Raw genomic sequence first — 12036 nt, 5'->3', positions numbered from 1 at the left:
TCTTTATGAAGGTGGCCCTGTCAATTTCGATACGTCTTTTTATTTCATTGTTTTGGTCTCCAGTTTCGTTTATTAAAGTTCCCAATTATTTTTAACTTGATACTTTTTCAATTTGAATGCCGTTTATACTAATATGTGCTGGTTGTGTCATGATTTTACTGAAGACCATATACTTCGTTTTTTTGATATTAATGTTTATGCCATAATTGTTGCAAGCAATATTTATGTTTGTAAGTAATCGTTGTAATTCTTCGACTGTTCTTGCAACTAGTACAGTGTCGTCTGCGTATCGAATATTATTTACAACCTCTCCATTGATTATGATTCCTTTATTTGCTTGCAAAAGGGCTTCCTGACAGATGCTTTCACTATATACATTAAATAGCAGTGGTGACAAGATGCATCCCTGTCTTACTCCTCTACGTATTTCTGTTACTTTTGATATCTCATTTTCTATTTTTATGTTAGCTTTCTGATTCCAATATAAGTTGAGAATTATTCGCAGATCTTTATTATCTATGTCTTTTCTTTCAAGAATGTCTCTTAGCCTATCGTGGCGTACTGTGTAAAACGCTTTTTCAAAATCGATAAAACATGCATGAACTTCTTGATTAACGTCTAGGCATCTTTATGTAAGAACATTCAAACCGAAGAGAGCTTCTCGAGTACCTAGTCCTTTTCTGAACTCCATCTGTGTATTACTAATATCTGACTCTAACTTTTGATAAACTCGGTTGTGGATGATTTTTAGAAATATCTTTAGTAGATGGCTCATTAAAGGTATTGTTCGATGTTCTGAACATTCTTTTGCATTGGATTTCTTTGGCAGTGTAACGAATGTAGACAGCAGCCACTCTTGAGGTATAATACCAGTATTGTATACTGTGTTAAATAAGTGCAATATTATACCTATTGATTCATCATTCAAGAGCTTTAGTAATTCAGTAGGAACCTCATCGGGTCCATTTGCCTTTCCAGTTTTGGACTTTCTAAGTGCCATTTCTACTTCACATTTTAGGATTTCAGGTCCCGTTTCACCATTTACCTTGTCAATGTTATTTCTGTTGTCCTCAAACAATTCTCTTATGTATTCACTCCATCTATTAATTTTTTCTGTTAAGTCTATAATAACATTTCCGTCTTTGTCCTTAATCAAACTTATTTGATGTCTTCTTTGGGTTCCTGTAAGTTCTTTTACTTTTTTATGTATATTGAATGTGTCATACTTTCTTTCATAGTCTTCCATTTCTACACATTGTTCTTTAATCCATGATTCTTTGGCCTTATTTATTATTTGCTTTATGTTCTTATCAACCTATCTGTATTTTCTGAATTATTCTTCAATTTGCGTCTTTCATCCATTAGTTCTAGTATGTCTGGTGTCATCCACACCTTATGTTTCTTTGTAGATTTGGTTAGGTGTTTCTTTCCCGTAGTTCTTATTATAGTGCTTGTATACTTCAGTTTTTCATCTATGTTGTCTGTTCTGCGGATTTGGTTTTCTGCTACACTGAGGCCGGTGTTGATTTCTTCGCGCACTGTTTGTCGTCGGTGTTCACTTTTAAGCTGACTTAAGTCTAACGCTGGGATGATGGTTTTTCTTATTTTCTTTGGTCTAGCTTCTAACACAGATACTACTGGATTATGATCCAAACCGATATCAGTTCCAGGGTAAGTTTTAGTAGATTTCACGGCATTACGGTATCTTTTTGTCACCATTATGTAATCTATTGGGTTTCTGATGAAGAATGAAGCAACCTACCACAAAAAAATTTTGATAATTTGATTAGGAGCGTGCCCACGCAATTAATCTTGCATAAGGCGAGGTGATAACAGTGATTACAAAAAAAAACAAAAAAAAATGAACAAAAATAATTTAAACAATATTCCTTTTACATTGAAATTTGTTATGCTATTGACTTTAAAACAAGTAATTTCAATTTGTTTGTTAAGTACTTTATTGTTTTATTTAATTGTTATGTATGTATTTGTTAATAAATTGCTTTAAAATAAATATTGCTTGACTTCGTGTGTTTGTCTTTTTAAATTCGCACGAAATAATAAGAAATATCAGATGATTCCTTATAAGTTTGGTTGTGTGTATTTAAAAAGAATAGGGAACTTGCATAACCATTTATGTAAATTCGAAAAATATGCTGTATATGGGACAATATTTAAAATATAAAAAGCAGTGGTTTTTGTCTTTCATTTGACCCCTAAAAACGATTAAAATCATTATCATTATAATGTTTAAGGTCCGCCCTATTAATTCAGTAGGTTTGATATTCGTTTTGCTGCCAATTGCTGTCAAACTATATATTTCATAATATTTGAGTGTTTTTGTTAGGATTTTCCTTTAAATGATCGAAGAGTTTAATGGAGAGTATATCTTTAGTGTTATGATTAGCATATTTTAATTTTATAGTAAAAACAATTCCAGAAAACAATTGTATAGGTAAATATTCGATCTGTAATGTACAAAGACCAAAATATACCAAAAGTTATATTTTCCTTTTGTTCAAAGTACACTTGATTTATTAAAAAACATTAGACAGACAACGGGCATACTGCATACTTAATACTTTTTATCTGCACATGCATTTAGACCTTGAGAATGAAATAAAATATCCTTCATGTCCTTTCAATATGCATGTAACCACTTTGAATGGTCAATTTTAGTCATACTGTATGTTTTTGATGGTACGGAAAACGAAAATGAAGTTTATTTTGAATTTCATGTGGGGAACATTGTCAAAACCGCAATTTTACCCCAAAAATAAAATAAAAATAAAATTACGTTTTTTTGTGTTTACCTCGCTACAACTGTGTTCGATTTTAACACTTTTTTCTGAAATTTTTACAGTATATAGCTCTAACATTTTTGAAGACAGCTGTACCTGTTTCAAACTTTTATTCTTATTCTGATAAAGGTTATGAATTTTTCAAAGGAAAAGGTGCGGATTTGTGCATTGGAAAGTTTAATCTCAAAAGTTGTGTGACGAAGTTTAAAATTTAGCTTCTTAATCACGTTTATAGAGTACAAAGAATTTTTCTGGTAAGTTTTAGATCAAAATGTATTATAGAAAAAAAAAGCAACTTTTAATGTCAACAAAATCCCCAATATAACGATTATTTTTCGAGATACTGACGATGTGTAGTGAATGGGTAATTTTGGTCTTAGATTATGTTTTTAGCCGTGATGAAAACGAAAATGAAATTTGTTAAGGTGGGGAATATTTTCAAAATTGCAATTGTATCCTAAAAATAAAAAAAAAATGAAATCACGTTTTTTGCGTTTAGCTCGCTACAACTCTGGTCTGTTTTAATATTTTTTTAAACAAATTTGTATTTTGTATTATAAACTAGTTATATCACTCACCTTTTTGAAGATAATGGTTTTTGCTTTAAGCTTTTAGTCTTATTCTAGTAAAAGTTATGAATCTTTTAAAGTGCAAGATGCAGATTCGTGAATTGCAAAGTTTAATCGCAATATTTGACTGGACAAAATTTGAAATATAGATTTTAAATCAAATTCAAAAATAAAACATGAGTAAAAAGAAGTTTTCTGGAAAGTTTTGGATCAAAATGTTTTATAGAAAACCAAGGGTGCAACTTTTGACATCTACGTTATAAATCCCCAAAATAACGCTAATTTTTCGAGATAATGATCATTGGTGGTGAATGGCTAATTTTGACCTTACTTTATGTTTTTGATGGTGCTGAAAACGAAAATCAAGTTTATTTTGAATTTTAGGTGGGAGAACATTTTCAGAATCGCAATTTTGCCCTAAAAATAAAAAAAAAATTAAACCACGTATTTCTTAAAATTAAAAGTTGCACCATATTTTTTCTATAACACATCTAGGCGTAAAACTCCCCATAAAACTTCTTTGAACTCTATGGTTTAACATAAAAGTAATGAAACAGATAAATTTTAAATTTTGTCACTTAATTTTTGTGATTTAACTTTTAAATTCACGAAATTCAAGAAAAGACTGAAAGACTACAGTTATTTTCACAGTCTTCACAAAAGTGAGAAACATATGCTGTAGAAATTTTAGAAAAAAATAAAATGGAACAGGGTTTTGGCGAATTAAACGTAAAATTCGAGACTTCACTTTTTTCCTTCATTTTCAGGTTAAAATTGCGATTGTGACAATGTTCCGTCCCATAAAATTCAAAATTAACCTCTTTTTCATTATCAGAACCATAGAAAACATAAAATAAGACCAAAATTAGCCATTCACCGCCCATGGTCAGTATCTCAAAAAATAAGCGTTACTTTGGGGATGTATAATATTTATATTAAAAGTTTCGCCATTTTTTTTTCTATTAAACATTTCTAACTAAAACTTTCCAGAAAACTTCTCTGTACACTATGTTTTAACATAAACGTCATTAATAAGATAAATTTTAAATTTCGTCCCTCAACTTTTGCGATTAAACTTTGCAATGCAAAATCCGCACTTTTTCCTTTGAAAAATTCATAACCTTTATCAGAATCAGAATTAAAGCTTGAAGCAGGTACCGTTGCCTTTAGAAATATTAGAGCTTTATACATACTATAAAAATTTCAGAAAAAAAAATTTGAAATGGAACAGAGTTGTAGCGAGGTGAACGTAAATAAACATGATTTTATTTTTATTTATTTTTAGGGTAAAATTGCGATTTTGACAATGTTCCCTCATATGAAATTCAAACTAAATCTCTTTTTCTTTTTCACCACAGTCAAAAACATACAGTATGCCTAAAATTGGCCATTCACCTCTCCGTGGTCAGTACCTGGTCATTTTGGGAGTCCCTGCCAGTAGCCTAATATTAACTATGTATTAGTTATTTACGAAATTGTGAAGCTGGTTTTATCGCTCTGGGTTTGTTTATTGCTTTGGTTGGGTAGAGTTGATTAATTGGTTGGACATTATTTGGACTAGATGACACTTTGAGAAAGTAGGACAAGATAAGTCGCTGATGACGAATATTGGAAGGTGGTTTTTAATTTCGACTTGAATATTTTCTGTGTGACTAAATCTGAACATACCAAGAGATATTCGAAGAGCAGTGTTCTGAATAACATTGAGGCACATTAATTGTGAGTTTAGTGCTCAAATGTATAATAATATACAACTATCTTCTTGTTCCCCATCGATGATGCGCTAATTATTTTAAGATATTTATTCTGATCATGAAGTTTTCATCGTTTCTTGTTTCATAAAAAGTTTAAAGTATTTTTAAATGTATTATTTGTTGACTTTTAATATGACATAGGTTTTTTTAATCTAATACAGAATATAATATATAGTTTTATCTACAACTGTGTTAAAATGCAATTTACACTAACATTTAATTTTAGAAGGTTGAAATATTTATATTTCATTTATTACAGTGGCGTACTGATAGATCAGCGGGCCCTGGTTCCAGTTGGGATGCGGGCCCGCTCGCCCAATAAAAACACACATTGTATATCAAAAGTTTTTAATAAATATTAAATATAAATCAGCGTATATCATGAAATATATTTATATCATATACATATTTATAAAAACTTTACTCAGGGCTTTTGCTATAATTTAAAAAAAAAACCGCTTCGATTGGCATGAGATTTGGCGTACACATGGCTAATATGTCAAAGAAAAAAAGTGATATTGTGCCGATGTGTGTTTTTGCCCTGGGGGTGAGTTTTACCTCTTCTCAGGGGTGAAAAAACATACGTTCAAAATAAGTCCGGAATTGAATAAAGTGACTAATATTAAGTAACTTTATTTATATAGTGTTTTTTCACTAAGTCAATACTTTTTGACTTATTTGCGGGTGACTATGTTTATTTTTCAACAAAAAAACACGTTTTTGGACTGTTTTTCTCAAATAACTTGAAAAGGGAGTATTTTATCGAAAACAATTTTGTTAGTACAAATATAGCTTATAAAAACGTGAAAACATGGTGTATATACGAAGTTTGTAGACTCAGTAGGAGCAGAGTTGTGGGTAATAAAAAGTAGGTTCTTATTCGTCAAATTTCAAATCGAACATTTCAACTTGAAATAACCAAAAAATGAAGCACTTTTAGGGAAAAACTGTTTAAAAGTCTTTAAAAAATCTTTAATTTTATTTTGTTTTAAGTTTCTAGCATCAAAATTACGTATGTAACGCTCAAAATAAAGTTGGTCCATTGTAAGTTATTGGTGATACCAACAATCTCAAGTAGTAAAAAAATATAGGCTTTACTATTGTGAGTATTTTGGACTTTTTGTTTTCCTGAAGACAAAAAGTGGTTAAGATATAGCTGTTCAAAATTTACATACACTCTTGATTAGTGACTCGTTTAAGCCCATTTAACTACAGCCTTTTCAAAAATAAGCACTTTAAACAAATGAATCTTACAGATGTTATAAACAATAAATAAGTAAAGTCATTTGTGACGGCGTAAAGATTAATTTAATTTCGGATGTTAATTGGGAGTGATTTTCACGATTTTTTTACCAACAAAAACAAAGTGGACCAACCGTTTGATCGTAACTTAATTACTTTTGATGTTATACACTTTTGTAAAAAAACAAAAATAAAGCTTTTTTTAAATGCTTTAAAAAATTTGAGTTTCCCCGAAAAGTGCTTGATTTTTTGGTTATTTCACGTTGAAATATTCGATTTGGAATTTGATTAGTAAGAACCCACTTTTCGTTAGCTACAACTCTGCTTCTAGTGGGTCTACAGAATTTATACCTACATACAACATTTTTTTCACTTTGTTATAAGCGATATTTTGCTAATAATATTATTTTTTAAATACTTTTTGAATTATTTGCGAAAAACTGCCTGCAACGTGACTTGTTTGTTGAAAAATAAACATTTTCACTAAAACTCGAAAAGTATTGACTTACTAAAAAAACTGTAATAGAAAAAAAGTTGCTTAGATTTAGTTGTTCATCCAATTCCGGACTTACTTAATTCCCTGTGTTTCTTAATATTTTTTTTTTAATTTTTAAATTTTTTGGTGAATTGGTAGGTAGGTATTCTTCGTTTTTATTTATAATTACCTACACAAAAATTAAAATTTATTCAGTTAGTTAGATTTCCTAGTGTGTACTTGTGTAGTTCAAAATGTTGCCGTCAAATTAGAACCAAAAGAAGCAAAAACGGCTTTAGAGCGGAACCCTGCGGGGCCCGGGCCCTGGTTCCACGGAACCCGTGGAACCATGCTCAGTACGCCACTGATTTATTAACATTAATATTAATAGTGCAACTTGCGGAATTTGAAAAAGGTGGTTTAAAAGGTTTTTTAAAATTTTAAAATTTGTTAGAATATAAAACAAGTTTATGTAACGGTATAATATCCTCGCTAAGAATTTTTAGACATTCCCCTCGAGTGTAGACAACCAGTTCTACCTTTTACGGGTCATAGGTTTCATGGTTTCAGAAATTAACAAAAATATTATATTTTATAAATTTATAACGTTTGTAGAAAAAATATTGTATGATATACAGATGAATTGCAGAATTCACTTCGCTCATTCGGCAAACTTTCACATGCGTGCCTTAAAATTGTACTTTTAACACTTATATCATAAATAACTATTAAAGAAAATAAATATATATAATCATTATTGATTAATCTATTGCTCTAAAATATAATAAACCATTATTCTTTCTCTTATATTTCTCTCATCCAATAATGAAAAATTGCTGACAGATCGAATAATTTTTCAGGGGCAATTTTTACCGAAGATCAAAAGAACAGCAGCGTGGAACTAGCTTTCAAATACGCCGTTTACAAGATAAACAAGGACAGAGATTTGTTGCCTAATACCACTCTCGTCTATGACATCCAATATGTGCCGAGGGACGACAGTTTCAGGACGTCTAAAAAGGGTAAGTTTAATTTGCCGGGAAATGATGATAGAATTAGTTTTATCTGGAACGACAGCGGTACAAAGCTCTAGTTCCAGGAAAGATACGGTAGAGCTTTTTACTTTTAAGTTTTGGCCTAAACATGTATTGTGAATTAAAGTATTTTGGGGTCCACATTTCATTTATTCTTTGCAAATGGGGTTTTATGTACCGTAAAACGGGGCAACCTGAAAATAGCGGGGTAACTTGAAAATAAACGCAATCAACTTTTTAAGTAAGTACTGTCACTGAACGATTCGCCCGATTTAATCATATCCAGTGCCACTTGAAAAGGCATGCCTGCCCACGACTTATCATTGTTGCTTATGCTTGGTCTGTGTTAACCGGTGTTGCGTATATGAAAAGAAAAATATCACATAAATAAGCATTTTTTGTGAACTGAATACTTTCATTTGCAGAATTTCTATTTCTATTGGTAAGTTGTTAAGATTTCGTTTGCCTAACTTGCTTAATCCCTAATCCCGAATCTAACCTTTCTTTGGACCTAATTTAAATTCTGACACCAGTGGCGCAGACTTTATAAATTAATGTCATTTTGGAGGCTATTTGAAAATGGTAAGAATTTATAAAAGAAAAGTCGGAAGCAGATCCTATCGGACTTATAGTCAAGAGGACTTAAACAATGCCGTGCGAAGGTATGAAAAAGGAAATTGAATGCAACTAAGCGAAGAATACAATATACCGAATGTAACTTTATATAGAGAAATTATCAATTTGCATCCCCAAAATCCTGGTCATCCTACTGCGTTATCAGATGCAGATGAAAAATCCCTTGTTAAAGCTATTGGTAAGGCTTCAGAATAGGGTTTCTCCTTTGAGCCCTTTGACATATAGAGTTTGGTTGAAAACTATTTAAATAGAAATGGTGCGCAGTTAAAAATTTTTAAAAATAATCGACCTCGTGCAGATTGGATGGAGATGAAGAATCGGCACAAAGAACAGCTATCGAAGAGAATGTCGCAGTCGACTAAACAAAGTCGAGCTAAAGTCGACCATAAAATGATTAATACATATTTTGACAATTTCTCAAGAGTATTAGAAGATGTATCTCAAGAGATTAGATCCAGAATTGAAATGGCACGGTCTATATTTATCAAGCTGAGATCCTTGCTGTGCTGCAGTGATCTCAGTTTGGGAACCAAGATGCGGATAGTGAGGTGCTACGTTCTTCCAGTGCTACTGTATGGAGTTGACGCCTGGACACTGACGCAAGCCACTGAAAAGCGGATTGAAGCCTTCGAGATGTGGATCTACAGGAGGATACTAAAAATATATTATGTGGACCATGTCACCAACATTGAGGTCCTACAGCGCATGACAAAAGAAAAAGAAGTGCTTAATTTAGTAAAACAACGTAAGCTTGAGTACCTTGGCCACGTGATGCGGAACGAAGAAAAATATCGAGTTCTTCAACTCGTCATGCAGGGCAAAGTATTTGGCAGGAGAGGACCGGGACGCCGTCGTATCTCGTGGTTGAAAAACCTCCGACAATGGTTTGGGATAACCTCTGCGGAGCTGTTTCGCAGAGCAGTCAACAAAACAATGATAGCCTTGATGATCGCCAACATCCGGACCGGATAAGGCACTGAAGAAGAAGAAGATTAGAAGATGTGATTGCCGAAGCTGTCATCAATTACGACGATTCCTAAAAACCGTGTTTTTACTTTATCGTACTACATACGTAGTATGAGTATAATAGATAAAGTTATAGGATCGTGCAAAAAAAATTTTTTCAGATTTCACTTTTTTTCAACGTTTTGAGTCCCCCTGAGTCTAAAAAGCAAATAAAAAAAACATGTCGAAAGTATGTACGTACGTATGTACGAACGTACGTACGTATGTCGCCACCGCCCAGCAAAAACTACTGGACTGATTTCGATGAAATTCGGTATGAGTAAGTTTAAGAGAATTTTGTCGAGAAACTAAGCTTTTGAAAAAAACCTCTCAAAGGGGGGCCGAAATAGGAGGGTTATTTGGGGCTTATTTTTGCAAATTTCGACCGAAACAAATGAAATTTAACTTAAAGTTAGCTTATCGATAGGTGAATAGAAATGCGGAATTTGACATTTCCAAATCCAAAATGGCGGCCAGCATGGCCGACCGCCCACCCGATACATTTCCCTACCAATCTAAAAACTTATTTAAGATAAATTTAATTTGAAAAAACATTTATATAGCCTAAAGATGGGGCTATATAAAGAATATTATCGTTTTTCAGAAAAATTATGGGTTGCCTCTATTTAAGGGGTCAAAATTTGACATAACTTTGAACTAGATTTTCTCAAAAATGGCTCCAAGGAATTTGTTTATTTTTTGACATATTTTTGATATCATATCGGTAAATTGAATAACATTAGTCAGATTTCTTAACTCCTCATAGGAGGAGAGTTATGAATTTTTTATAAAAAAATATTCGAGTGCCCGTAACTTCCTCTGTAATAGAAACTAAAATTTGAAATTTGGCAGACATATAGAATACTTTATTATCTATTAGCACAATAAATTTTGCCCACAATATGGCTTCCGATGAACAGGAAATAAAAAAAAATCTTAATTCTTTAGATACGCCCTGTTAATTTCTACATATTTTGAAATAATGTAAAATTACCTTTCCAATGACATAAAACTCGTTGCTGTAACTCAAAAACTCGAAAAGTTACAGAAAATAGAAATTTTGCTAGAACCTTGTGTGTGTCCCCTCTCACGCGATCGTAGCAGAGCATTATTATAGGGCAGTCAATGACGGTATTTGGCTCCGAATTCCATCCTACTACATCGATGTACTTGATATTTTCACAGTAAGTAGGGAATAGCTCAAGAAACAAAATCTACCCTATATAATATGACGCTTTTATGTTGGGGCAATTCCCACCCCTTCAAGGGGGTGGAAAATTTGTTGGTCAAAATAAGCATGGAAGGGGCTAGAGAACCTATTTTTAAGCAAAAACTGATCTATACTTTTTTTTGAGAACTCAATACTTTTTGAGTTATGCGTAGTTGAAAATTGGCCATTTTCATTTAAAAATGACACGTTTTCGGAGGGTTTTTTGTGAATACCTTAAAAACTATGCATCAAATTAAAAACACTATATAAAATTTTTTTAGATTATAAATAACACAAAGATTTCTTCCTTCGTAAATTTTCTATTTATAATACAAAAAGATATGGTAGGTAAAAAGAGTTTGTTTTTTGGTGCATGCACAAAGTACTCATGCTTTTGTTGTGTTTGAGAAGGCATTTAAAACGAGCACCGTTAAAATGTCGGTTACATTCAAACTAAGCGAGATATGGTGCAAAAGAATATATGACTAATGTACTTTAAGGAAAAATAAGAAGTACATACATTTAACCCATCATCCACCAGAATTTAAATGCAATGCTTTTCTTTTGCAATACATCTTAATATAGTGTTATTTCTACTTTCAAAAAGTTGGACGGGTGAAAAAAATAAGATCAAATTATAGGGCGCATTTTTAAATTTTCGTAAAATTCTTCCTTTTGCTCCATGCAGTTCGAAAATAAAAATGTTCTATCCCCGAGAAGTGGTGGGAACTGCCCTCATGATAAAAGCGCCATAGTATATAGTATATAGGATAGACTTTGAATTAGGAGATTGGGCTTTGGGCTACTCCATGCAGTAAAATGCAAATATTGTAAACTATTAATTTCTCAGAAAAATGAACTAATTTGAAATGAAAGTATGACTAATATTCTATTGATTAATGCAATAATCTATAGTGTGTCCCCGAACATTTTCTCAAATGCGGGAATTAATGATGCGTAGAACCATAAAATATTTTCAAGTATACAAGGTGTTTCTAAAATATCAAAATAACGAGTAACTTTGTTATTTTTATAGAATGCCAGTATCTAGTATGATAACGATAATAGATCGGTACGATAAAGTTCTCGGGCGGCCCTTCCGTCCAGAGTTTTTATCGATTTTAATGAAACTCAGACACAATAGGTTTTTATTTCATTTTGCTCTTTCAGTGGCGCTGAAGTGTGCCTACAAAGGGCTACTTAAAATACTACGTTTTTAAAGACTTACTTTCAAATAACTCCATCGAGGGGCTACTTGAAAATTAACACCTAATATTTTTTTGCAAAAATGGAGAAGCCAAAACACTTTT

This window comes from Diabrotica virgifera, chromosome 7 (assembly GCF_917563875.1).
Source record: "Diabrotica virgifera virgifera chromosome 7, PGI_DIABVI_V3a".
Lineage (NCBI taxonomy): Eukaryota > Metazoa > Arthropoda > Insecta > Coleoptera > Chrysomelidae > Diabrotica > Diabrotica virgifera.
The sequence above is the reverse complement of the archived record's forward strand: the minus strand, read 5'-3'. Positions refer to the sequence as shown.